The following is a 24,912-nucleotide window of genomic DNA, read 5'->3' on the forward strand; positions in this document are numbered from 1 at the left end:
TTGAATCACACAAGCGTCTCGCTATTTTTTTAAAACTGTTTTGACAGCTTTGATCATGTGACGTCACAAGTGTGGGCTTCCAATTATAAGTATGCAGATAAATCATAATATCTGGAATCAGAAGTAAGTAGGACGTTCACACTTACAAGACTTGTTATTGAATAATATGAAGCATTTTATAGCTTGATATAGAAACATATTCAGAGTGTACTTTAGAACATGACAATGTTCGCTTCTAGTTTCCCTTTCTGTGCTGTGTAGACAATTTTGGGGGCGATTTCAAGAAACTGAAAAAGTTCTACCGAGATTGAACACGGATCGCTGGATTCAGAGTCCTGGGTGATAACCATTACAGCACAGAACTGTTTTTTTAGTTACTGGATTAGACTGGCTACCAGCCCCTGATTTGTCTACTAGTTTATCTTCCACTTCCTGTGCAACTTAGATCGGAGCTGTCTCTGATATCACAACTATACAACTTTTTTGTTTGTGTACACTTACTAATCTAGTGAATACTTATGTATCAGAGTGCCTAGTAATAACACTAAAACGACAGATCACGTGACCATGGAATAGGTTTTACATCCACCATAGGAAACTGTCGGACTGGAAATGTTAAAACTAAAACTCTAAAAAGGTTCTACCGAGATTTGAACTCGGATCGCTGGATTCAAAGTCCAGAGTGCTAACCATTACACCATAGAACCGATATATATATATATGTGTGTGTGTGTGTGTGTGTGTGTCAGACAGCTATCCTATTTGATTACGTGTTAGATAGATAATATAATGTTGTGTTATCTTTAGTTATAAACTTTCACGCGTCTTCAAATCAGCATTTTAGTAATCTACCGCCTTTGGCTTTTTACCTGATTATACCTGGGAAAAATCTTTACCGTGGTGCCATTGTCGTATCCTTTATATATATATATATATATATAAAGTTGTTTCTTTGTCGGAGATGCAATGTAGTCACAACTACAAATACCATATGGAGACGTACTAATTGCTCTGACGACGAGCCTTAATAGGCTCGGAAACAGATCCTTGTTTTTAATACAGTTAAGTTTATATAATTAAAGTCTGGCCTAAATGTCCGTGCAGGGGTCACGTTAATAGATAAGATGTAACATACAAATAAAATATGTAATATATAAATAAAATTAATTGTTAAATAATCTTTTAAAAAGTATTGTTACAGGTTCTACCGAGATTTGAACTCGGATCGCAGGATTCAGAGTCCTGAGTGCTAACCATTACACCATAGAACCGTTATAGCTAACATTCGAAGACGTTGCTTTATTACAGGTGGCAAAGTCGTGTTCTGACGTGTCGGTACACGTGTATCCAGACATGTGTAAAACACTATTCATCTATTATCTTTGTGTTTGCGCGTTTGATTCTATATAAATTTTGACTGCTGATATTTACACATGCATTAGCTCTACCATTTCACAACCATTCCACCAAACATATCTAATGTAATTTTCTATAATCGATATTATCAATATGGCTTGAGTGACAATAACTTTGGAGTAAAATATAAGGAGGTGACAGGGCTTTATGAAGGCTGTCGATAGTTATAACACAACGAAATCTATAAATATTGTTTTGGCGAGCCTTAGTTCTGGTTGGACTTGACTGATAAGGTGGCTCTGGCTGATTAAAAGTTTCGAAAACTAAATATCGTCTAGACATCGGTTCCGGACCGTTATGTATTTCGGAACGGCCATTTTGTCGAACCGTATGCCTCGCCTCTTTTTGTCAAATTTGTAAAATTTTCCTAATACTTATTTAAACATGTCAAACATCATCTCTGATATGATGATATAACCTATCAATCCATTCTCGGATGCCAACGTTTTGTTGTCGTCTGTCATGTGAATAAAACTCGACCACGAGGCCACGCCCTCTTGCAATATTTTTTCGGCTACTTGATGGCTCATTTCTGATTTTGTCTTATTAGTGAGTGATCGAGAGATGAAAAAACAACTTTCTTCAAACACTTTGTGTTGTAAAAAAGAATTAAACCTAGAAATATGGTTTATTGGGGAAAAAAGTGCTGAACAATAAAAACTGTATCTAACCCTGTAGAAAAGGTGTACACATCAAACAGACATCCATTTCGCACTATTATCAAAATGTCATTCCCGTCAAATGATAATTTTATGTAATAAATGTACATGTGTACTTCTGGGTCACTCTAAGCTAGCTCAAGCATCACCAGGGGCGTAGCTTCCATAGAAAGAAAAAGCCCGGGCTTACACATAAAAAAAATCCGTGCATAGAGTATGTTGGACAAAATTACAAAACTTAGGTTGAAAATAAATATCAGGGGTTGAAGTTTGCTGTTAAATAAATTTTTAAAAAAATGTCTCAGAACGATTCAAAACATCTTTGAAATCATGAAATTCAGACCCGTCGTCTGGGCTTACACATTTCTGCTGGGCTAGCCCTGGTCACTGTGATTTAGTGATGTCCGATACACATGTCGATCATTTCTGGTGAGCGGATTTGAAGTCTCGTCCTTTGATATTTTTTTTCTGACAAAAATACTGGTCTTTTACCGGTCACCTTTCGAATAAATCCTGTAGTATTAACATATTTCAAGTCATTCATGTATTTGATTAGTGGCAGTTCATCAACATAGCATGGCTAGTGAAAAATGATTGATAAAGGCTCCGAAACTAATGCACCAAAAATACTATAAAACCATGGATTCAAGATAAAATAACATACTTTATATTCATATTAAATCGTACACCTTACATTTTAAATGCATCGATACTTATATTTATGTATCCAACCATCTCGGTTGGATTAGAAAATAAATAATAATAAAAAATTTTCGCCCACGTAGGGACTCGAACCCTAGACCCTCAGATTAAAAGTCTGATGCTCTACCGACTGAGCTACGCGGGCTTCTTACATATTGGTAATTCTAAAATAACCAAATTCAAATTCAAAATAGACTTGAACTGAATCGAATTGTTTTAGATTAAGAAAATTGAAAAAAACTATGTCTTATTGTAATTTAACGACAAAACAATAGTAGAAACAATTTAACCCAGACTTAACGAATACAACAACTAATGTGCCTTTGATAGCGCCGCGATCGAGTCCCTAGCCTACAGATGCTTGTGTTTTGAATCTTAGATGCAGCCATACGAAAGGATATTAGGGTGTTAGACCGTGATCAGATCCAGTAGAATCATGAATTAGTAATATCAGCTTGACCTGATGCCTTACATATTGCCGGCGGCATCGTGTGACGTTCAGCATAGATTTTCACAATGCCCCAGATCACTGGGACTGCGTCTGATACACGGAAGTCCGATACCTTTCAGACGTACCAAAATCCCTCCTATGGTCGCTGTTTATATTGGGGCATGATGATTTGCTACATTTACAAGGTAAAAAATGTAATAACGGTCTCTTTAAAAGGATAAGTGAAACGATATGTGGGTTAGGTCATCAAAGGTACTTTTCGAGTTATCTCCCTTGCACTGAAAAAAAACATGGCCTAGTTGGTAAACTGTCGGCCATGCTACACATGAAAACGTCAATGAATCTGCAACGAAGATGACCTTGTAGAATTAATGACAAGATAACTATTAATTTATAAAGGATTTGATCAGCACAAAAAAGTGAACATCACTTGAACTCCGATCCAACAACAGTAGCATGGTCCAGGTTTCACGAATGTTCCTTGCTTAAGGAACTTTCTCTTAATTCTACGTAACGCTTTTCTATGGTAGTTACGACTTCCTTCAGCTAAGGAAGATGAAGATTCATGAAACTGGGGCCTGGACCTAATTAAATGTAGTTATACCTAAGTCTATAGTATATTCAAACAAATCGAGTCCAATTTACGCAGAGGATAAATCATTTTATACACTAAAACATGAAACTGGTTATATTGTTCCTTAGTAATGCTGCGTTACTTCAGAGAATACTCGTAAATAAGATAAGCTATTCATTCAGTTTTTTTGTGTGTGTGATGTTGTTTATTCATTTTTTTTTTCGTGTTTTTTCCCCTACAATCAATCCGGTTTGTCATTTGTAAAGATTTTAACAGGAAACGAAAAGATTTCAACGAAAAAGACCTTTGTTAGAGGATGTAGTTATGCCTCGCAACTCCCGGCAGGTTCCGCATGATATGTGTAAAGTTGATTTAAAAAACTTTAAAGACTATATCAAATATCGAATAAGACCAGATAAGATGCAGTGGACTAAACACAACATAAGGTATAGACTAAACACAACATAAGGTACAGACTAAACACAACATAAGGTATAGACTAAACACAACATAAGGTATAGACTAAACACAACATAAGGTATAGACTAAATACAACATAATGTATAGACTAAACACAACATAAGGTATAGACTAAATACAACATAAGGTATAGACTAAACACAACATAAGGTATAGACTAAATACAACATAATGTATAGACTAAACACAACATAAGGTATAGACTAAACACAACATAAGGTATAGACTAAATACAACATAAGGTACAGACTAAATACAACATAAGGTATAGACTAAATTCAACATAAGATATAGACTTAACACAACATAAGGTATAGACTAAACACAACATAAGGTGTCGACTAAACACAACATAAGGTATAGACTAAACACAACATAAGGTATAGACTGAATACAACATAAGTTACAGACTAAATACAACATAAGGTATGGACTAAACACAACATAAGGTATAGACTAAACACAACATAAGGTATAGACTAAATACAACATAAGGTATAGACTAAATACAACATGAGATAAAGGATAAACACAACATAAGGTATAGACTAAATACAACATAATGTATAGACTAAACACAACATAAGGTATAGACTAAATACAACATAAGGTACAGACTAAATACAACATAAGGTATGGACTAAACACAACATAAGGTATAGACTAAACACAACATAAGGTATAGACTAAACACAACATAAGGTATAGACTAAATACAACGTGCGATATAGACTAAAGACAACGCAAAATATAGACTAAACACAACATAAGGCATAGACTAAATACAACATGAAATAAAGGCTAAACACAACATAGGATTTGGGATTAAGAAATAATGAAATATATTCTAAAGGTCACACTGAGGTACGATCTGAAAAATCCCGTTAATTCCTACTGATACAATGACGTATGATCTGTATGAATCCGTTAATTCCTACTGATACAATGAGGTACGATCTGTAAGAATCCGTTAATTCCTACTGATACAATGAGGTACGATCTGTATGAATCCGTTAATTCCTTCTGATACAATGAGGTATGATCTGTATGAATCCGTTAATTCCTACTGATACAATGAGGTACGATCTGTAAGAATCCGTTAATTCCTACTGATACAATGACGTACGATCTGTAAGAATCCGTTAATTCCTTCTGATACAATGAGGTATGATCTGTATGAATCCGTTAATTCCTACTGATACAATGAGGTACGATCTGTAAGAATCCGTTAATTCCTACTGATACAATGAGGTACGATCTGTAAGAATCCGTTAATTCCTACTGATACAATGAGGTATGATCTGTAAGAATCCGTTAATTCCTACTGATACAATGACGTATGATCTGTATGAATCCGTTAATTCCTACTGATACAATGATCTGTAAGAATCCGTTAATTCCTTCCGATACAATGAGATATGATCTGTAAGAATCCGTTAATTCCTTCTGATACAATGAGATATGATCTGTAAGAATCCGTTAATTCCTTCTGATACAATGAGATATGATCTGTAAGAATCCGTTAATTCCTTCTGATACAATGAGATATGATCTGTAAGAATCCGTTAATTCCTTCTGATACAATGAGATATGATCTGTAAGAATCCGTTAATTCCTACTGATACAATGACGTATGATCTGTAAGAATCCGTTAATTCCTACTGATACAATGACGTATGATCTGTAAGAATCCGTTAATTCCTACTGGTACAATGAGATATGATCTGTAAGAATCCGTTAATTCCTACTGATACAATGACGTATGATCTGTAAGAGTCCGTTAAATCCTGCTTCGTCATAATATTCTAACAATTTGGAATACATTCAATTCATCGTATATCCATAGATTGTCTCCCTGTTGTCACTCATCGAACGATATAATCCTGAATTTATCATAACACACCTCCACGACCACATAACATTCCGTTCCCACAACACTCCCCTTCTGTCATCATCTCGATTAATTTCGAAATAATTAAGTGTCAACCTCGATAGAATCAAACCACATTTCTTCTTAATGGTCACCCTACCGATCTAAAACAATAAACAACTACCTGGCCTCGCTGGTCACTGCGTGCTTTACGCAACTCACTCGCTCTGACACTGCGTTCTTACCGGTCAAGGACACTCGTTCTGGCTCTCTGCCGAAAACCTACTCTCACAGAACATATTTTGCAAAGTGTATGAAAGTCAAGTTTGACCGGGAGTGAGACAGCACTCAATGCACAATTGATCTTAGCGTAATCCGTTATATTTTTGTGTTAATCAGATATTCTGTTGTCTATAATTATTCTTAAAAACTATATCTGAACACTGAATAAGATGTTTTGTAGATTCAATTCTAAGGTACTTCGACCGAGTATAAATCTGAAGGACTTCAACATCTGTTCGTGAGTATCCATCATGTCATCGCGTGAGTGGATCCACCTCCTTCATTTTCATGACGGACAATATTTTATGGTGGAAGGAGATGATTGCAGTAGTGCAAACTGATAAAATGAAGACACAGCAGTCCTTTCTCTTCTGTGAAAAATCCAAGGCTGGTATTTATATATCAAAGCAAAATGTTTAAGTCCCATCTCAGAGAATATTGTCAAGTACATAGGCATAGCACATTTGCCATTTGTTTTCAATTTTTTCATAACTTGATTGCTATGCAGTATTGAGCTCGTGAAATTAAATGATAATTGATTTTCACATAATTGTTTTTCATGTTTTCCATAACATTTTGATCATGTTTTATTCCAACGAATAAGCAATCATCCCTACAATGAATAACAAAGAATGACTGTTATTCTCGAAGTATAAGGATGCTAAATGTTATATCGAACTGACCAAATTCTGACACATGTAGGACGATAAGAAGTCGTGATTTTGTTCTTGGTGTATAATTTGTAAAAGCTAACCATGCAATAATTATCACGGGAATAAAGTCGATGATAAGAAATTTTAGCCACCTGACCATCCTTATATTTATCTTGCAGAGTTACTTCCCTTCGTTTTACTATTTTCTCTTCCCTTTGTAACATTTCACATCACCCTGATAATCCCACACACGACATGTATTCAAAATACACCTGTATTTATTTGGGCCTGGCTCATCCGACCTCGTGAGAAAAAAGTCACAGCATACACTGGTTTCAAATTCATATTTGGAAAACAGTCATAGCATGACACAGTTAGTGTGTTTTACTTTCTTTTTATCTTATACAATGATAACATGAAGTAGAATATTACAACAAACATTCGTCACTCAAAAGAATGCAGTGCATGGAAATGTTTCGTCAGGTACCGTTTATTGAGGTAGTGAGAGATATTATACTGGAATCATCTAATTAAAAACGTTTGTTTTAATCAATACGTAAAATTTGCTAATTATTAATATTACTTTTTTCCCTTTCTGATAAAATAAAGCACAAAGACAGACCATCCATGAACGGCTAAGTAAAGCTAGCTCTGATATCTCTCCGAAACTACTTTAAATGAAACAAGTCAACAATGGATGTCTTCAAATCGTGTGAAAAAGTCATATTTTTGTGTCCGTAAATCTTCCTTCTAGTGCAAGAGATTTTAAATTATAAGGTAAATAGTGGCGAATGTCACAGATTCATTGGGCGTGAACGCTAATGGCTTCGGCTTGAAAGCCGGAAGTTCACTCAAGCGTGACGCAAGTCCGCGGCAAATATAAGTTGTATAATGATACCCTTACACGTTAGGTGATTACTTTAATGTGAAAGTGTGATACATCTATCGCTGGTGTTTTATCGGATTATTAAAAACGGACATTTTGCACGTGACTCATATGGAATTTCTATCGGCTGAAAAAGGCAGCAATTTAATAGCAATTTCCGCGGAGAATTTCAATGGTTCTCGTTTAATCTTTGCTCTCTGTTTGCCACTATGCTCCCACACTTAAGCACACATAAAAGCGTGTTACGCTTCACGCTGGTTGGGGTTTGTGTCATTCTAATGAACGCTATAATTGAGATTACTTTTTTTATTCAATCTTCTAACAAACGGTAAGCGTGTGCACAATGTGAGGACGCGTGCAGCTTTGAACAGCAGTTGTAAAATTGTCGTGCGAAAATAATTATTCAATAATTATTTTCGCGTAAAAAGCACAATTACTTTAAACACTGGTACGCTTACGGTCTTATAATTTCCCCAGATTTCAATAATAGAGACATTATATCCTGGATATTACAATAAAAATCTCAAGCTGATCGCTAGTCTCCCAATCACGTCCTCTAATGTCGGTAAGTCCCCCCGAACTAACACTGTATTCATAGCGATTCCTCGCCCGACTGATTAACCACGAACGGGTTACGTCACCCAAGGGTCACGTGGGAAAAGACGCTGAATATTGGCCATCAAAGAATTATTAACATTAGCTTGAAAGTTTAGACGTAGATGTACATACAAAGTTTATCAAAATTTTGTGGTATCCATAATGTCCTGTCAATTTTTTGAAATGTTACGATGATTTATGCCAGTTTACATTCACTAGAAGAAATAATCTTCAAAGAAGAAAAAACTAACGCTCAAGACGGTACCTTAAAAAGAATCTATGTCAAGATAATGAATACGTTAAAATGCATGTAGGCAATTACAGTCGTCTGTACAAACATTACAGTAATGTCAGTCTACCTTTACAAACATTACAGAAATATCAGTCTACCTGTACAAACGTTACAGTAATATCAGTCTACCTGTACAAACATTACAGACTTATCAGTCTACCTGTACAAACATTACAGACTTATCAGTCTACCTGTACAAACATTACAGACTTATCAGTCTACCTGTACAACCATTACAGAAATATCAGTCTACCTGTACAAACGATACAGAAATATCAGTCTACCTGTATAAACATTAGAGACTTATCAGTCTACCTGTACAACCATTACAGAAATATCAGTCTACCTGTACAAACATTACAGAAATATCAGTCTACCTGTACAAACATTACAGAAATATCAGTCTACCTGTACAACCATTACAGACATATCAGTCTACCTGTACAAACGATACAGAAATATCAGTCTACCTGTATAAACATTAGAGACTTATCAGTCTACCTGTACAACCATTACAGAAATATCAGTCTACCTGTACAATAGCTACAGAAATATCAGTCTACCTGTATAAACATTAGAGACTTATCAGTCTACCTGTACAACCATTACAGAAATATCAGTCTACCTGTACAATAGCTACAGAAATATCAGTCTACCTGTACAAACGTTACAGTAATATCAGTCTACCTGTACAAACATTACAGACTTATCAGTCTACCTGTACAAACATTACAGACTTATCAGTCTACCTGTACAAACATTACAGACTTATCAGTCTACCTGTACAAACATTACAGAAATATCAGTCTACCTGTACAATAGCTACAGAAATATCAGTCTACCTGTACAAACGTTACAGTAATATCAGTCTACCTGTACAAACATTACAGACTTATCAGTCTACCTGTACAAACATTAGAGACTTATCAGTCTACCTGTACAAACGTTACAGTAATATCAGTCTACCTGTATAAACATTACAGAACTATCAGTCTACCTGTATAAACATTACAGACTTATCAGTCTACCTGTACAAACATTACAGAAATATCAGTCTACCTGTACAAACATTACAGACTTATCAGTCTACCTGTACAAACATTACAGTAATATCAGTCTACCTGTATAAACATTACAGAACTATCAGTCTACCTGTACAACCATTACAGTGATATCAGTCTACCTGTACAAACGTTACAGTAATATCAGTCTACCTGTACAAACGTTACAGTAATATCAGTCTACCTGTACAAACGTTACAGTAATATCAGTCTACCTGTACAAACGTTACAGTAATATCAGTCTACCTGTACAAACGTTACAGTAATATCAGTCTACCTGTACAAACATTACAGACATATCAGTCTACCTGTACAAACATTACAGAAATATCAGTCTACCTGTACAAACATTACAGAAATATCAGTCTACCTGTACAAACATTACAGAAATATCAGTCTACCTGTACAAACATTACAGAAATATCTGTCTACCTGTACAAACATTACAGAAATATCAGTCTACCTGTACAAACGTTACAGTAATATCAGTCTACCTGTACAATAGCTACAGAAATATCAGTCTACCTGTACAACCATTAGAGACTTATCAGTCTACCTGTACAACCATTACAGAAATATCAGTCTACCTGTACAACCATTACAGAAATATCTGTCTACTTGTAACCAATGGAAGGACATACGATGCCAATCTTTCTAAGGGTAATAAAACAGTCTAGCTTGTATACATCGCATTAATATCTGTATCTCAATACACATTAATCAGGCATATGTTCTATAAACATATATCACAAACACATTTTCACACTTTTTTTTATCCCGTTTCCATATTCCGTGCTTATGTCAATTGTACATTTGTTAGGAAATTTCATTACACGTTGTAATTTAGCAGCGAATAGAGCTGAGAATGAGAGTGTTTAACATTTGTGTTTCATATTTTCTTATTATAAACACATTGATAGCCGTATCCGTTCCATTACAACATAAAATATTTTGCAGGATTATGTTTGCCAATTTCATTGTATTACAATTTGCCAGCTCGTAAAAGAGAAATTGCAGCAAACACATTGTGGATATTAGGATAGCTCTGAGCAATAATAATAAATTTTACTGTCAGTTTTCACATACAAAGAACACCCCATAACTTTGGTCACAGAATTAAACTGTCTTGAAAAGGAAGTCCTATGATATATCGCTGCAATATCTATTGATTTTCAGCAACTTTCACGCCTGCTGACGAATGAGATATTGTAATAGAAATGAACTTTGGGGCATGAGATGGGGGTTTTACCCTTCTGTTCAGCACCACATCGTTAACATAATGTAAAATATGACTTCTATCAAGTAATTACTTGATAGTAGCTATATAGTGTTACTTAGGACGCAACGGAAATTTCGGGATTCGATATTTTTTTTCAATATTCATTGTTGATAAAAAGAAACCAGATAATAACATCTGAAGTGTTATCCTTCCAGATGGCCCTGTCTCCTCCTTTTATTGTTTTTTCTTGGCGATCATCATCATTTTACACAAAAGGTTGTGTCTGTTGATGATGACAGCGAGACAATCGTTCCCTTTTCAAGATGATAAATTCCACGTCACAGAAATGGATTGAATGCAGACATTTGGGGAGAGGGATTCCAAAATTTACCACCTTAAGTTCACGCCGTGACGGTATCATGTATGTGATCCGTGTCTGTCTAATTTGTTGGGTAATAGCGATATGTGCGACACGTCATTTGATGTGTCGGATGGTTACACTTAATCCGTGGTTTTTACTATGTTATAAATGCCGTGGTTCTAATGACTGCCACACAGGAGGGAAAAAATCCCTCAGCAGTTTTTTTTTCAACCTGCTTTTAATTTTTATTCTGCCAACGTTTATGTTGGCAAACACTTACTGATACTATGGTCTCATGTCGAGAATTTGAATTAAGTGTCTTTTTATTTACATATAGACAAGTAGACAGAGTTAGTTCTTCTATAAACATGTTTGACGAGGTTCTCTCTTAATGATGTAATCGTACACAGTATTAAAACAGAGGTCATTGCATAACAGTGGTTTATATAAGAGATGAAGGAGAACATGGCCCTCAGCCGATATTTTTGATAATTGTGAGATTGCTGTGACTTGGAAGAATTCGTGAGACGTTGGTCAATTAATTATTCATTATTGACACACGGATGAAAACATATTATATTGGCATCAAGTAATGATACCAGAAAGTTATCAGATAAATATGGAAATTAGGAACTGTATTATATCATGGGGCAAATGCAGTTTCCCATAAAGATTTTGACCATTCTTTCGACAACCTAGGATTTTCCTCAGTCGCCCCCTAGGCTTCACCTTTCAGACCCTTATCATCACTGACGATTTCTAGAAGGACGAAACAGTTATATGATGCCGTTTTATTCATTGTTTGACCAAACTGTATCTAAATCTCTATGTGTAATAAAAAGATTGTATGTATTTCTTTGTCTTTTTGTAAAATATTCTCTCATGACACGTATATCGGTTCCTGGTTACAATTCCATAAAAGCTACATTTCGTATTTTGAAGTCATCTCTCTCGTGTGGCTGCTCTCTCAGTTCCATCATTGTTTAAGGTGGGCGACACACCACATACGAATCCAGCAGTCGATAACAGTCGTTCACTTGCCATATTACTGCATTATTTTAAAAGCAGATCATAATTTTCTTCGCATCAACTTCTCCAAAAGCAAATTCAAATTTCCATGAACGATTATGGCAGCAAGCAAATTATTGACAAGGTTATCCAAATTTTCATCGGTAATGATGAATTCTTCTATTAAGGATGCATTGCATTTCGATTTGCTAAAACGATCGATCACGAAGTCAAATCTCGTTTTGATATAAAATTTGACATTAGGACTTCTGCTCTGAAGATTATTATAGCGATTGGTAATGAAAGGGATTAACGGTTTACCCTAATATTACCGATCGTTTATCAGATCAAGGAGCAGTCAAAGTTCAAACACCAATTTGCATATTCATAATCGTAGAAATGTTTGAGATGCGAGTGGTATTACTGGCGGTGACGCTGATTGAGAGAGTGAGAGTTTTCAGAATTCATGAACCAATGATTGATGAAGCAATGTCCATAATTGGGATAAAACATCAATTTTGAGTACTGTGCATTTCGACACCAACGCGGAAATAAAAGTAGTTTATATCTAATTATTCTTAATATACATTAAACCCAAGGCTTATGCATACTTGTCGACTTTATTTCTTGGTTATCCATAATTAAAATAAAGGCTGATGCCATTTTCAAGATCTGATTCCTCTTAAAAGTAGTCAAATGATAAGAAGTCGTCCATGTTTTGGATTGATCACATCTATTCCATTTTGTCGGGAAAAAACATCAATTAGATTTTTTACTGTGGTGCTGTGATTGTTCATGTCGTCATCTTCATTGTGACGTCATTAAAGAAAATTAAATGGAATGAGAATTTCGAATATTTAGATTTTATATCATTCTTCTAATATGTACTTAAGTTATGTGGAAAAAATTATCTTTGTTACAATTTCATATGTGATTAACAAAATACGCCATAGGTTTTTATTTTACCCTAACCAAATGCTTGGTCAAATGAAACATTCTAAGACTCGTTCCATAAGTCACAGTTGAATGTGATAAGATGCGATATTTATTAATGTTTTCACTATTGTAGCCGTTAGCAAGCAGAAACAAATGTGTTGTAGTGTTAACGTCAGAACACTGTTTATAACTAAAAAAGTATATTAAGGAGATATATTTAGAAAATAACTAGAGGTTAATGTCAAATAGGGGTTAACTGCAGCAAGTTCCATTTCGAGGAAAACACGAGTACGATTTTTGTGATAGGATACGCTGTATTTTGCATGAATAGTTTATCATGAGTATGATATATATACGTTTATAAATAACATATATATGAACAAAGTTATTACCGTTCTAGTATATGTAAGATCATCTATCTATTATCGTATCATTCCTTTTTGGCATAATAAGCAGTCACACAATACGTTAATGGAAAATCCTCCTGTGTACATGTTCACCTTATTGGGGTGAGCTTGATGTATACCGAATGCTAGAGGTATATTCATATGTAGTATATCTACATAATACAATGTACTGGTTGTAGCATAGCGAAACAAACATGTACTGCTACATGTCCCCCCTAACGACAGCCAAACACTATCACACAGAAAGGATTTAATCAATAAACATGGTGCTGATTGGTGATGATTTGGAAAGATGAAGTAAACAATTACCTTGAAACAGGTTTGAATTTAATAAGTAAGACAATGTAACAAACATTCTCATTACCATTGTTATGGTCATGTGTGTGTTGGGTTTTTGATCAAAATTTGTAAGGAATGGTTTTGTTTAAAAATGTAACAGTGATCTTAGTCTTGATTCAAAAGACCCTGAAACAGGTACTTGTGTAACATGAATTAATGCTCCAGGAATAAAGAGGCTGGAAGCGCTGGCAAAGACGCAGTGATGGACAGAAGGACGGACAGGAAAAGTATATCTTCAACTCCATCACGAAAATCCGCTTCAGGTAACTTATCTTGTCCTTGTGATTGGCACAATAGAGCAAGTTTTCAACCTCAGTATTTAACAATAGAACTGCGTTTCATCGTAGCCATTAGTAGTGTTGTTTTGTTCTCGTTTTCCGATCTGTATCCATTTCGTGCACTTATATTTGACTTTTTGTCGGATATAGTTGTCGGCAGACATCTGCTCGCTAAATTGCGCGAGAAATACTGAATATTGTACACGTACACGTTCTGTCTTTCTGCTCCACTGATGGGAACATAAACGGCATTCCACCTCTGTATGACCAGGTCCCATGTTTCCCTGACATCAGTGTTGTACAATGTGGAGACAGAATGGCAAGAAGAATTGCCGATTTCTTTTCAGAGAAAAAGTGAAAAAGGAAGACACGACAAATTATTGCAGAAAGTTATTTCAAACAAAAAAGGCAGGACACAATTTCACTGAAACTTTATTGCAAGCCGCACGAAAGGAAGACACTTTCCCGTTTCTCTGAGGCATAAGGGACTAGAAAAAGAAATCCAAACCTAATTGTTCTGTAACTAGTGTGCCTGTTCACCGTATAGTATCACCGTAACAGCTTACTAATCTTGGGTTCGTGTTTGCTTCTTGTCTTCCTTCTTCCATGCCCCACACTTTGCAATACATTTTGCACGCCTCACTTTGCGATACATAACAGGACTCGTACTTTGGGTACAAATACTACCCGATCGCCAAACTTTGCTAGAGATGGTCCACAGTTTCAGATACTATCCGGGCCCCAATTGATATTGATGTTAGTGTCAAACGTCCACTAAAGCAAGGAAGGATATGTTATTAATCTCCATCTCCGGTTCTTAGTAGAGCTCCAACATTTAATGTTATGTTGTAGCAAGAAAAGATTAGTCATTATAACGTGACAAAGTTGATATCGTGTTCCGGTTGTAGCATTTCAGTGTGATGGCACTACAAAGGTGATATTACGCACCTGGTTGTTGAGAAGATAAACAAGAAAAAAATATCGCTGGTTAGCAACTGGAAACCATATCGTAAATATCAAAATACTTGGATCACTGGACACCTACTTCATGTGTATTTGCAAATTGGTTTTAGACGACCAAAATTTATAATTATTAGAATCACCTAGTTATATCATTAATCGTCTGATCGATCACTCTATCGCTCTAACTGACATTAGATTACCAATCGGACACGTAGTAGGTGTTAATCCCACAGGCAGAAGACTGCAATCTGACAAACCCACAACTGCCTCCAGCGGAAAGTTACCAACGTTGTTACAAATACATGCAAGTTAAAATCACAAATTCTGGTCGCTTTTATAACAAACTTCAGTTCTATTTAGAATATATGGTGTTTTTTCGGAATGTTTCAGAAATTGACACGCCTTTAATGGTGTAACTGGCCTTGTTAGAAATGCTGGACATGTGCTAGATGAAGTCGTTAAAATTCAAGATATATCTCCTATATAAGAAACAGATTATAATCTATTCACACCTCGTTATTGACCATCATTACACTAATTAATCTATTCCTAAACTCACGTTTGATTTTAGGGCATTTTCCTCAAACGTTAACATACAATGTATGAGCAAAATATATAAATATATGGAAGATGGGATGTTAAGTGTAATATCGGTCAAGTAGTCGTGTTCAGCTTGATATTTACATTGCTACTTTGGTGTACCAGCTCTGAGATCTAACAATTTGTTTATTAGAATTTTCAGATTTCCTTTCAGAAGTTGCCTAATATGTACCAATATTCAGTAAGGTGAAGGAAATTTGATTTGTTACAGACGCTGTAGCTCGTGTTCCAAATAACGATTTTTCTCCCCCAAAACACGTATTTGTCATTTGTTTATTTTAAAAAGATTGCTGAAATGCAGATTCTCAAAGATTGCGAAATAAGTAAATAGATGCAGTATACTGTTATCTATGCCTAGATATATTATGCTTTATGTCGTGTTCCATTCTGATTTCTTTGTTTCTGTTATTACAAACTGTCGACAGAGCGAACTCCTCAAACTCTAGATTTTGGGAATAAAAATCAGTGACTGGACCGAATTACATTCCTTCCAATATGTGTGGTCTTGCTTTTGGTAAGGCAAATTAGAAGCCCAGAAGCAGTACTCCAGTGGTTAAAAATCTCGCTCAACCAGCTTTTGAATCTTTTTACCAAGAAATTAAGCAATTGTGAGCGTTGTATTCCACTTTTAATTGATAACGAGAAGTTACGACTTCATTCATTGATATCGGCACATATATCTTTATTTATTTAATGAATTTAAACTAAGTATATTAAAATAATATAGTTTGTACAACGTACACTATTTTTTTCTGATATCAGAAGAGGAATTCTGCAACGATAATCTGTAAGACAAAACACAGAACATCAAACCAATAATGACTTGACAATAGAACAGATGTCGTGCCCTATGCACTTTTCACCACGGTCATCACTATGCCTTGTACCTAAGGGGACGTAATTCTCCCTCACACTTCCGGGTACGTGTGCGGTAAAATGTACTTTTCCTTCTCGTAATCTGTCATATCAGCGTCCTGTCGTGGACTGGAAGAGCGGTTCGTGTGATCTGATCGTCTGCTGACATATTTATTAGTGGTTTGAGGGTGTCTACTCGGTCCCTCGATACCTGGCCACATTCAAAACACCAATCGATTTAGGAGCCTTCGCGTAGACTGGAAGCCAAGAATGACGAAGAAATCCACGCGCGAAAAAATAGAATGAAAAGAAAAAAGATAAATACATGTAGCAGTGTGATCGTAATTTCATTATTCCGATCAAAATGAAGATTTGTAACCTAATAATGGTAATTAACTCCAATCAACGTCAATCTAATTGCGATATCGGTAAAAGTGGACCTGAAGGAAGTCGATTTTTATTTTATAATGAATTAAACCATTATCATTCGTTTTCTTATTTTAATCATATGCTAATGCTTTGATAAAGATCTCATGACTCAGACGTGTCAGTTTAAAAGCAAGCACGATAAAAGTACATGTTTTATGAGACGAACCCAATCTATACATCTATGACTTGAAAAATTTGTCCGGTGTGGGATGTTTACCTCTACTTACGTCAACATTTGTTCAATATTTCATAACTTTGTGAGGTAAAGTTTTTCAGACCTGTATGGTAATTAAGTGTTTTAAAAGATAAAAAATTGTTATTAGGGTAAAAAATACTATAAAACACAGTGTATATTCTGTTTTATTGTGTACTCGAATTCCTACGGAACTGCTGGGTTTGTTTTAAAATGCTGATACAGAAAGATATCAATTATCGTGTCTGGTTATGCCGTAACTCATCATGTTCTCGATGACATGTTTTAACATACAAATAGGAAAGATAATAACTCCCATCTCGTTTAATCTCTTTAAGGTAATAAAACTAGAACTATTATTATGATACCAAATATAATTTAAGTTCTATCAGTCTTATATTATGATCATCTGAACGATAGATGTACGTTTGATGTCGGAGTGATCAGATAGTTAAAGGTGATAACTAAAACCAACGTGAATGTGTCGGTATTGAGGAGCGTGTAATACTTTGTTGGCATCGTGACAAGATCATTGTCATTTAGTTGTGAAATTAAGATTCTTAAAAAAAGTTTCATGGCACTTAAAACGTGAGAAGTTCATTGTTATCTATAATCAAGTATTTCAAATGTTTTTTTTCTTTAGGTAACAGAAATATAAGTGATAAAATCTATATTTTTCACCAGTTGGAAGCACGAGTTTAAAAAAAACATAGATAAATATATATTGCCATATCCGCTGAGTATATACACGGATGTCATTAAATTTTCTTTTTATTACATTTCCAATTGAGAAATTAATAGAAAAAAACTAATTAACATGAAATACACAGGTGTTCGAAATGTCTGAAATATCCGCACGTTCTTTGACATCGGACAGGTTTGACGTTACGCTTGACAACAAGATGACGTTATTTTGAAAGGTTGTTTTAACATGGCGTTCTACCATTTGATGTTTTCTAAAAGAATCGCTTACATTACTGTAACTTCAGTAACAAATTAGAGAAATCTCGAAATGTGAACGGAAAGGATTTGATGGATAACTTTATTCCACATTTTGTTCATTACCGTCCGAAAAGGAAAATTGACTGATTTCAATCCAGTATCATGTATAAAGTACCCGTTATTGTTGGTTAAAATAGGGACGTATAATCTACATTATACATCACTGGTCAAAGCTATCAAAGTTTTATCATGATGATACGAGTTTTCTTCTATCATTTTTGCAGTGCTATAAGTTTTATCAAACTAATAAATTCATATTTTCGCTGCAAAAATTGTGAAACATCTGTCGTTACATAATGGCAATAAAAGTGGGGAGGGGGAAATCTGCTGTTCTTACAGAATTTTAATCGATTGATTTAAACAGATTTCATTTGTGGTATAACAAAAAGGATTAGGCACAAGTCAGTATCACAACTACCAAATTTTGCCATCTCGAAAAGATTTCATTATACAAGTTACTTGACAACATTTACAATGTTTAATCAGATATATAGATAAACGGATAAAGAAAGAAAGAGGGGAAAGGGAAGGAAGACAGATAGAAGAATGGAGTAGGAAATAGATTTATAATATATTGATAAATCGAGTGTTTTTGTCAGTAAATATTGTCAGGTGAAATAGTGTTGTCCTTTATCATGCACTCCAATAATATTGTTTATTTCAGTATGTGGGATATATCAATCAGATTTAGTTTAACAGAATGTATTATAGACCGTCTTATTATCGGAAATCTAACGATCAACGCAGTGATACATCGTTGTCATCTGTCAGAGCTGGGTCACGTGATCAAATAGGTCACTAGTTAGTGCGGTATAGTAATACTGACGTCATTTTAGATAGTGATAGGCAATGAATGTATATACACAAAACTTCTTTGATGTACAGGCTCAAGATTACAGGTAACTGGTTCTATGGTGTAATGGTTAGCACTCTGGACTTTGAATCCAGCGATCCGAGTTCAAATCTCGGTAGAACCTGTATTTTCTTAAATTCAATATTAACTGTCTCTTTTTTCTTAAATTGAATATTTTGTTATCATCTTTTTCATCCAACGTACAAACTTTTTTAAAAAAAGTATCATAATATTTAAAAATGCTATCAGTACTTTTCAAGAGATAAATGCATTTAATTACACTATAACAGAACGAGGTGGTCCTTCCCAGTACTTATCTGTTGGTCTGTTGATAAGTACCAGATAGTGCAATACTATTGTTGTCATGGTGACTTACATAGGTACAGATAAGAGGATTTGTATATAAGTATGTGTGTTTATGTGAATATGATAACTGGTTCTATGGTGTAATGGTTAGCACTCAGGACTCTGAATCCTGCGATCCGAGTTCAAATCTCGGTAGAACCTGAAATATCTTATTTTTAGGGTTTTTCACCCAAAGGTGAAAAGACCTATTGTTTTTGTTAAGTTTCTTATTCTTCTTTTTCTTCTTTTTCTTCTTCCGTATTTTGTGGAGTCTCTTTCTTTAGATGAGTGAAAGAAAGGTTGATGGTTTTGTTAATATGTTTTTAATGAAGGTCTGAAGGTGCTACAGGAACATTTTCAAATAGGTCAAACATCCAATATGGCCGCCATGACGTCATAAACTAAAAACATTAAAACTGCTATAACTTAGAAACCATTCATTGTGGAGAGTCTGTGCAATTATATTATTTGTAGAGAATTTCCTTATCTAAATTTTTGTCATGAAATATTATTAGAAAATATGTCGAATAAAAAAGTTCGCTTTTGGGTCAAACGTCACAAATTAAAAAAAAAATCATTTTTCAAAATTTTTTAAAACTTCTTCCATAAATCAATGCAGAATGATTATTTGTTCTCATATTTATTCTGAAGTGTGGACATGAACGGGAAACACATACAAGGTAAAACATTGTTTAACTGGTGAGAATTATGGCATGCGTTTTTGAAAATCATTAAATTGTATATATAAGAAAAACCAAAAGCATAGATATTGGTAACTGATAATATAAATTGTTGCTAGACAAAAATACTGATTTCATTCTATATATAGCGATATGTAAGTGGTTCTATGGTGTAATGGTTAGCACTCTGGACTTTGAATCCAGCGATCCGAGTTCAAATCTCGGTAGAACCTTTATTTTCGGTAAAACAACATATACCTAACGTCATGTACAAGTATTGATTTTAAGTTTTGAATTGTTTATCTTTTTGATAGCTCTAGGCAAAATGAAAAAAAAGATTATTTCAATTATTCAGGCAAATATTGTAGAAAACGGACATTTCCACGCTATATTTGAAATCATCTTACCTCTACATTTATAATCGTCATTGTTACGTCACAATGCAACTTGTGGGTGTCTGACGTCATTTTATTTTCTAAACCTGACAACATAGTAGCTGTATTTTACACCTGAAATACGCAACTTTCTCTCATTACTACCTGTTATACTTGTCTGTCCAGGGAAATACACCCAAGTTCGCTGCTCTTGCAGCACATACACACCAATACAATACAGGCACGCGCGTATAAAAATGTGACTGACTAGTCCCTTCCCAATTGACGTCATCGCCCGATGTACGAATAGTTATTTGCAGTGTTTAAATTTTGTATTAATTTTCTATGACAAACTACTTCTGTTTGCCAAATTTAGTTCACGGAGAATTCTTTTTTTAATGTCAACTTGTCGATTAATCGCCTAATAAAAAAGTACGATTTTCGTGTAAAACGATGTTCTTGGAAATACATTGTCGATATTTAAAGCTAATCAATATTTTTTCATTATGAGAAAATGAGAAATGAGAGAAAAATACCCTTACACATGTCGGGGTTTCACCCTCGAGGTCCCAAAAATGTGGTTAAAACCCCCGACAAAGCCTCGGATTTTACAACATTTGTGACCTCTCAGTTGGAATATCCCAAATCCTATAACTCGACACATGTCCCCTAAAATTACTTGTTTGTTGTGAAGGAATAACAAACCAATGATTAAAATTTAAGATATCTTTATCTCATAACTCAGAGAAATAAATTTTGACAGGTTTTGAATTAAATGTATATGTAGCACAAAACCAACCGCACAGATGAATGAATTCGTCGGATGACAGACAAATTGTTTGTGAAATCTTTATCATATACCATAAAAACAATATCTTTAAGTAACCCATAAAATACTGAGTTTGCTTAAGTCCAAGTTCGTGTACTTAATACACTTATCTCTTGATCTATTGATAACCACCAGATGGCGCAATATCAATATCGAATATCATAATGATACGAGCTTTCTTCTATCTTTTTTGCAGTGATATAAGTTTTATCAAACTAATAAATTTATATATTTCGCTGCAAAAATTGTGAAAAATCTATCGTTACATAATGACAACAATAGGAAAAATCCTCTGTTCTTACCGAATTTTAATCGATTGATTTAAACAGATTTTATTTGTCGTATAACAAAAAGGGTTAGGCACAAGTTATCATAACTTATAAACGCCTTCTCCAAAAGATTTCATTATACAAGTTACTTGACAACATTTACAATGTTTAATCAGATATATAGATAAACGGGTAAAGAAAGAAAGAGGGGAAAGGGAAGGAAGACAGATAGAAGAATGGAGTAGGAAATAGATCTGTAATATATTGATAAATCGAGTGTTTTTGTCAGTAAATATTGTCAGGTGAAATAGTGTTGTCCTTTATCATGCACTTCAATATTATTGTTTATTTCAGTATGTGGGATATATCAATCAGATTTAGTTTAACACAATGTATTATAGACCGTCTTATTGTCGGAATTCTAACGATGAACGCAGTGATACATCGTTGTCATCTGTCAGAGCTGGGTCACGTGATCAAATAGGTCACTATTTAGTGCGGTATAGTAATACTGACGTCATTTTAGATAGTGATAGGTAATGAATGTATATACACAAAACTTCTTTGATGTACAGGCTCAATAGTACAGGTAACTGGTTCTATGGTGTAATGGTTAGCACTCTGGACTTTGAATCCAGCGATCCGAGTTCAAATCTCGGTAGAACCTCTATTTTTCAGTATTTTCTTAAATTCAATATTAACTGTCTCTTTTTTCTTAAATTGAATATTTTTGTTATCATCTTTTTCATCCAACGTACAAACTTTTTTAAAAAAGTATCATAATATTTAAAAATGCTATCAGTACTTTTCAAGAGATAAATGCATTTAGTTACACTATAACATAACGAGGTAGTCCTTCCCAGTACTTATCTGTTGGTCTGTTGATAAGTACCAGATAGTGCAATACTATTGTTGTCATGGTGACTTACATAGGTACAGATAAGAGGATTTGTAAATAAGTATGTATGTTTATGTGGAGATGATAACTGGTTCTATGGTGTAATGGTTAGCACTCAGGACTCTGAATCCTGCGATCCGAGTTCAAATCTCGGTAGAACCTGAAATATCTTATTTTTTGTTCTCATATTAATTCTGAAGTGTGGACATAAACGGGAAACACATACAAGGTAGACATTACTTAACTAGTGAGACTTATGGCATGCGTTTTTGAAAAAGTATATTGTACATTGTATATATATATATATTTAAGAAAAACCAAAAGCTTATATATTTGTAACTGATAATATAAATTATTACTAGACAAAAATACTGATTTCATTCTATATATAGCGATATGTAAGTGGTTCTATGGTGTAATGGTTAGCACTCTGGACTTTGAATCCAGCGATCCGAGTTCAAATCTCGGTAGAACCTTTATTTTCGGTAAAACAACATATATCTAACGTCATGTACAAGTATAGATTTTAAATTTTGAATTGTTTATCCTTTTGAGATCTCTAGGCAAAATGAAAAAAAAAAGATTATTTCGAGCTCATGAATCAATTGTTGTGTATAAATTGAAATCAATCACATACCGTTTTTATCACTTGATCGATTATTCAGGCAAATATTGTAGAAAACGGACATTTCCACGTTATGTTCGAAATAATCTTACCTCTACATTTATAATTTTCATTGCTACGTCACAATGCATCTTGTGGGTGTCTGGCGTCGTTTTATTTTCTAAACCAGACAACATAGTAGCTGTATTTCACAGCACGCGTGTAAAAATGTGACTGACTAGTCTCTTCCCAATTGACGTCATCGCCTGATACACGCATCTGTACACATAGTTATTTGCAGTGTTTAAATTTTGTATTAATTTTCTATGACAAACTACTTCTGTTTGCCAAATTTAGTTTACAAAGAATTCATTTTCATTGTCAAGTTGTCGATTAATCGCCTAATAAAAAAGTACGATTTTCGTGTAAAACGATGTTCTTGGAAATACATTGTCGATATTTAAAGCTAATCAATATTTTTTCATTATTTTAGAGTGAGAAATGAGAGAAAAATACCCTTACACATGTCGGGGTTTCACCCTCGAGGTCCCAAAAATGTGGTTAAAACCCCCGACAAAGCCTCGGATTTTACAACATTTGTGACCTCTCAGTTGGAATATCCCAAATCCTATAACTCGACGCATGTCCCCTAAAATTACTTGTTTGTTGTGAAGGAATAACAAACCAATGATTAAAATTTAAGATATCTTTATCTCATAACTCAGAGAAATAAATTTTGACAGGTTTTGAATTAAATGTATATGTAGCACAAAACCAACCGCACAGATGAGTGAATTCGTCGGATGACAGACAAATTGTTTGTGAAATCTTTATTATATACCGTAAAAACAATATCTTTAGGTAACCCATAAAATACTGAGTTTGCTTAAGTCCAAGTTCGTGTACTAAATACACTTATCTCTTGATCTATTAATAACCACCAGATGGCGTAATATCAGTATTAGCAATAGTGACTTTACAGATAGGAACCGAAGTCATCCGGATCTATGGTGTAATAGTTAGCACTCAGCACTCAGGACTCTGAATCCTGCGATCCGAGTTCAAATCTCGGTAGAACCTGAAGAGTGATATTTTATCACATGTTATATGCCTTTTGATAAGCAGGATATTGTAAACGTGCTAGTTTTGATTAAACATGGACGTGAAAATTCTCCTACGAAAAGTACAAAAAGTATGTGTTTTAAAGCATATGTGAACACCGAAACGTCTATCAACTTAACAGAGATGTAAACTGATCACATGAATTGCAGCTGTTATTATAGACAAAAAAAATATGTCGTGATTCTCCCACACAAAAACGTATCGGGACAGAAAACCCAAATAAAGGAAACTTCTGATAATGTTCATCGAAGTCATATCGAATTTAAACTATTTAGCATTTCATTTGAATACGGACATGTGCTTTCAATAATAATAGGTTTAGATCTGTAATATATTCCAAAGTCCCTGGTACAGGAGCGATAAATCCTGGGACCCGAGCCCTTTAATAAGCGGTCGGGGACGGAATCCCAATCCGGTTTTCACCA

At 34.5% G+C, this 24,912-nt stretch overlaps 9 non-coding genes across 9 annotated transcripts; 6 read left to right on the plus strand and 3 right to left on the minus strand.

Annotated features, from left to right (window-relative positions):
• Positions 1 to 635: 635 nt before the first annotated feature.
• On the minus strand, positions 636 to 707 carry Trnaq-uug (transfer RNA glutamine (anticodon UUG)). Its single transcript has one exon. It is a non-coding gene; the product is annotated as a tRNA-Gln (tRNA).
• Positions 708 to 1,199: 492 nt separating this feature from the next.
• On the minus strand, positions 1,200 to 1,271 carry Trnaq-cug (transfer RNA glutamine (anticodon CUG)). The gene has a single exon. It is a non-coding gene; the product is annotated as a tRNA-Gln (tRNA).
• Positions 1,272 to 2,849: 1,578 nt separating this feature from the next.
• Positions 2,850 to 2,922, minus strand: Trnak-uuu (transfer RNA lysine (anticodon UUU)). The gene has a single exon. It is a non-coding gene; the product is annotated as a tRNA-Lys (tRNA).
• A 16,496-nt stretch (positions 2,923 to 19,418) lies between these two features.
• On the plus strand, positions 19,419 to 19,490 carry Trnaq-uug (transfer RNA glutamine (anticodon UUG)). Its single transcript has one exon. It is a non-coding gene; the product is annotated as a tRNA-Gln (tRNA).
• Positions 19,491 to 19,801: 311 nt separating this feature from the next.
• Trnaq-cug (transfer RNA glutamine (anticodon CUG)) lies at positions 19,802 to 19,873 on the plus strand. Its single transcript has one exon. It is a non-coding gene; the product is annotated as a tRNA-Gln (tRNA).
• Positions 19,874 to 20,552: 679 nt separating this feature from the next.
• Trnaq-uug (transfer RNA glutamine (anticodon UUG)) lies at positions 20,553 to 20,624 on the plus strand. The gene has a single exon. It is a non-coding gene; the product is annotated as a tRNA-Gln (tRNA).
• Positions 20,625 to 22,458: 1,834 nt separating this feature from the next.
• Trnaq-uug (transfer RNA glutamine (anticodon UUG)) lies at positions 22,459 to 22,530 on the plus strand. The gene has a single exon. It is a non-coding gene; the product is annotated as a tRNA-Gln (tRNA).
• A 321-nt stretch (positions 22,531 to 22,851) lies between these two features.
• Positions 22,852 to 22,923, plus strand: Trnaq-cug (transfer RNA glutamine (anticodon CUG)). The gene has a single exon. It is a non-coding gene; the product is annotated as a tRNA-Gln (tRNA).
• A 242-nt stretch (positions 22,924 to 23,165) lies between these two features.
• Trnaq-uug (transfer RNA glutamine (anticodon UUG)) lies at positions 23,166 to 23,237 on the plus strand. Its single transcript has one exon. It is a non-coding gene; the product is annotated as a tRNA-Gln (tRNA).
• The last annotated feature ends 1,675 nt before the right edge of the window (positions 23,238 to 24,912 follow it).

The sequence above is a fragment of the Ylistrum balloti genome, unplaced genomic scaffold, assembly GCF_031769215.1.
Source record: "Ylistrum balloti isolate Yb309-2 unplaced genomic scaffold, AGI_CSIRO_Ybal_v1 Utg370038, whole genome shotgun sequence".
In the NCBI taxonomy this organism is placed as follows: Eukaryota; Metazoa; Mollusca; class Bivalvia; order Pectinida; family Pectinidae; genus Ylistrum; species Ylistrum balloti.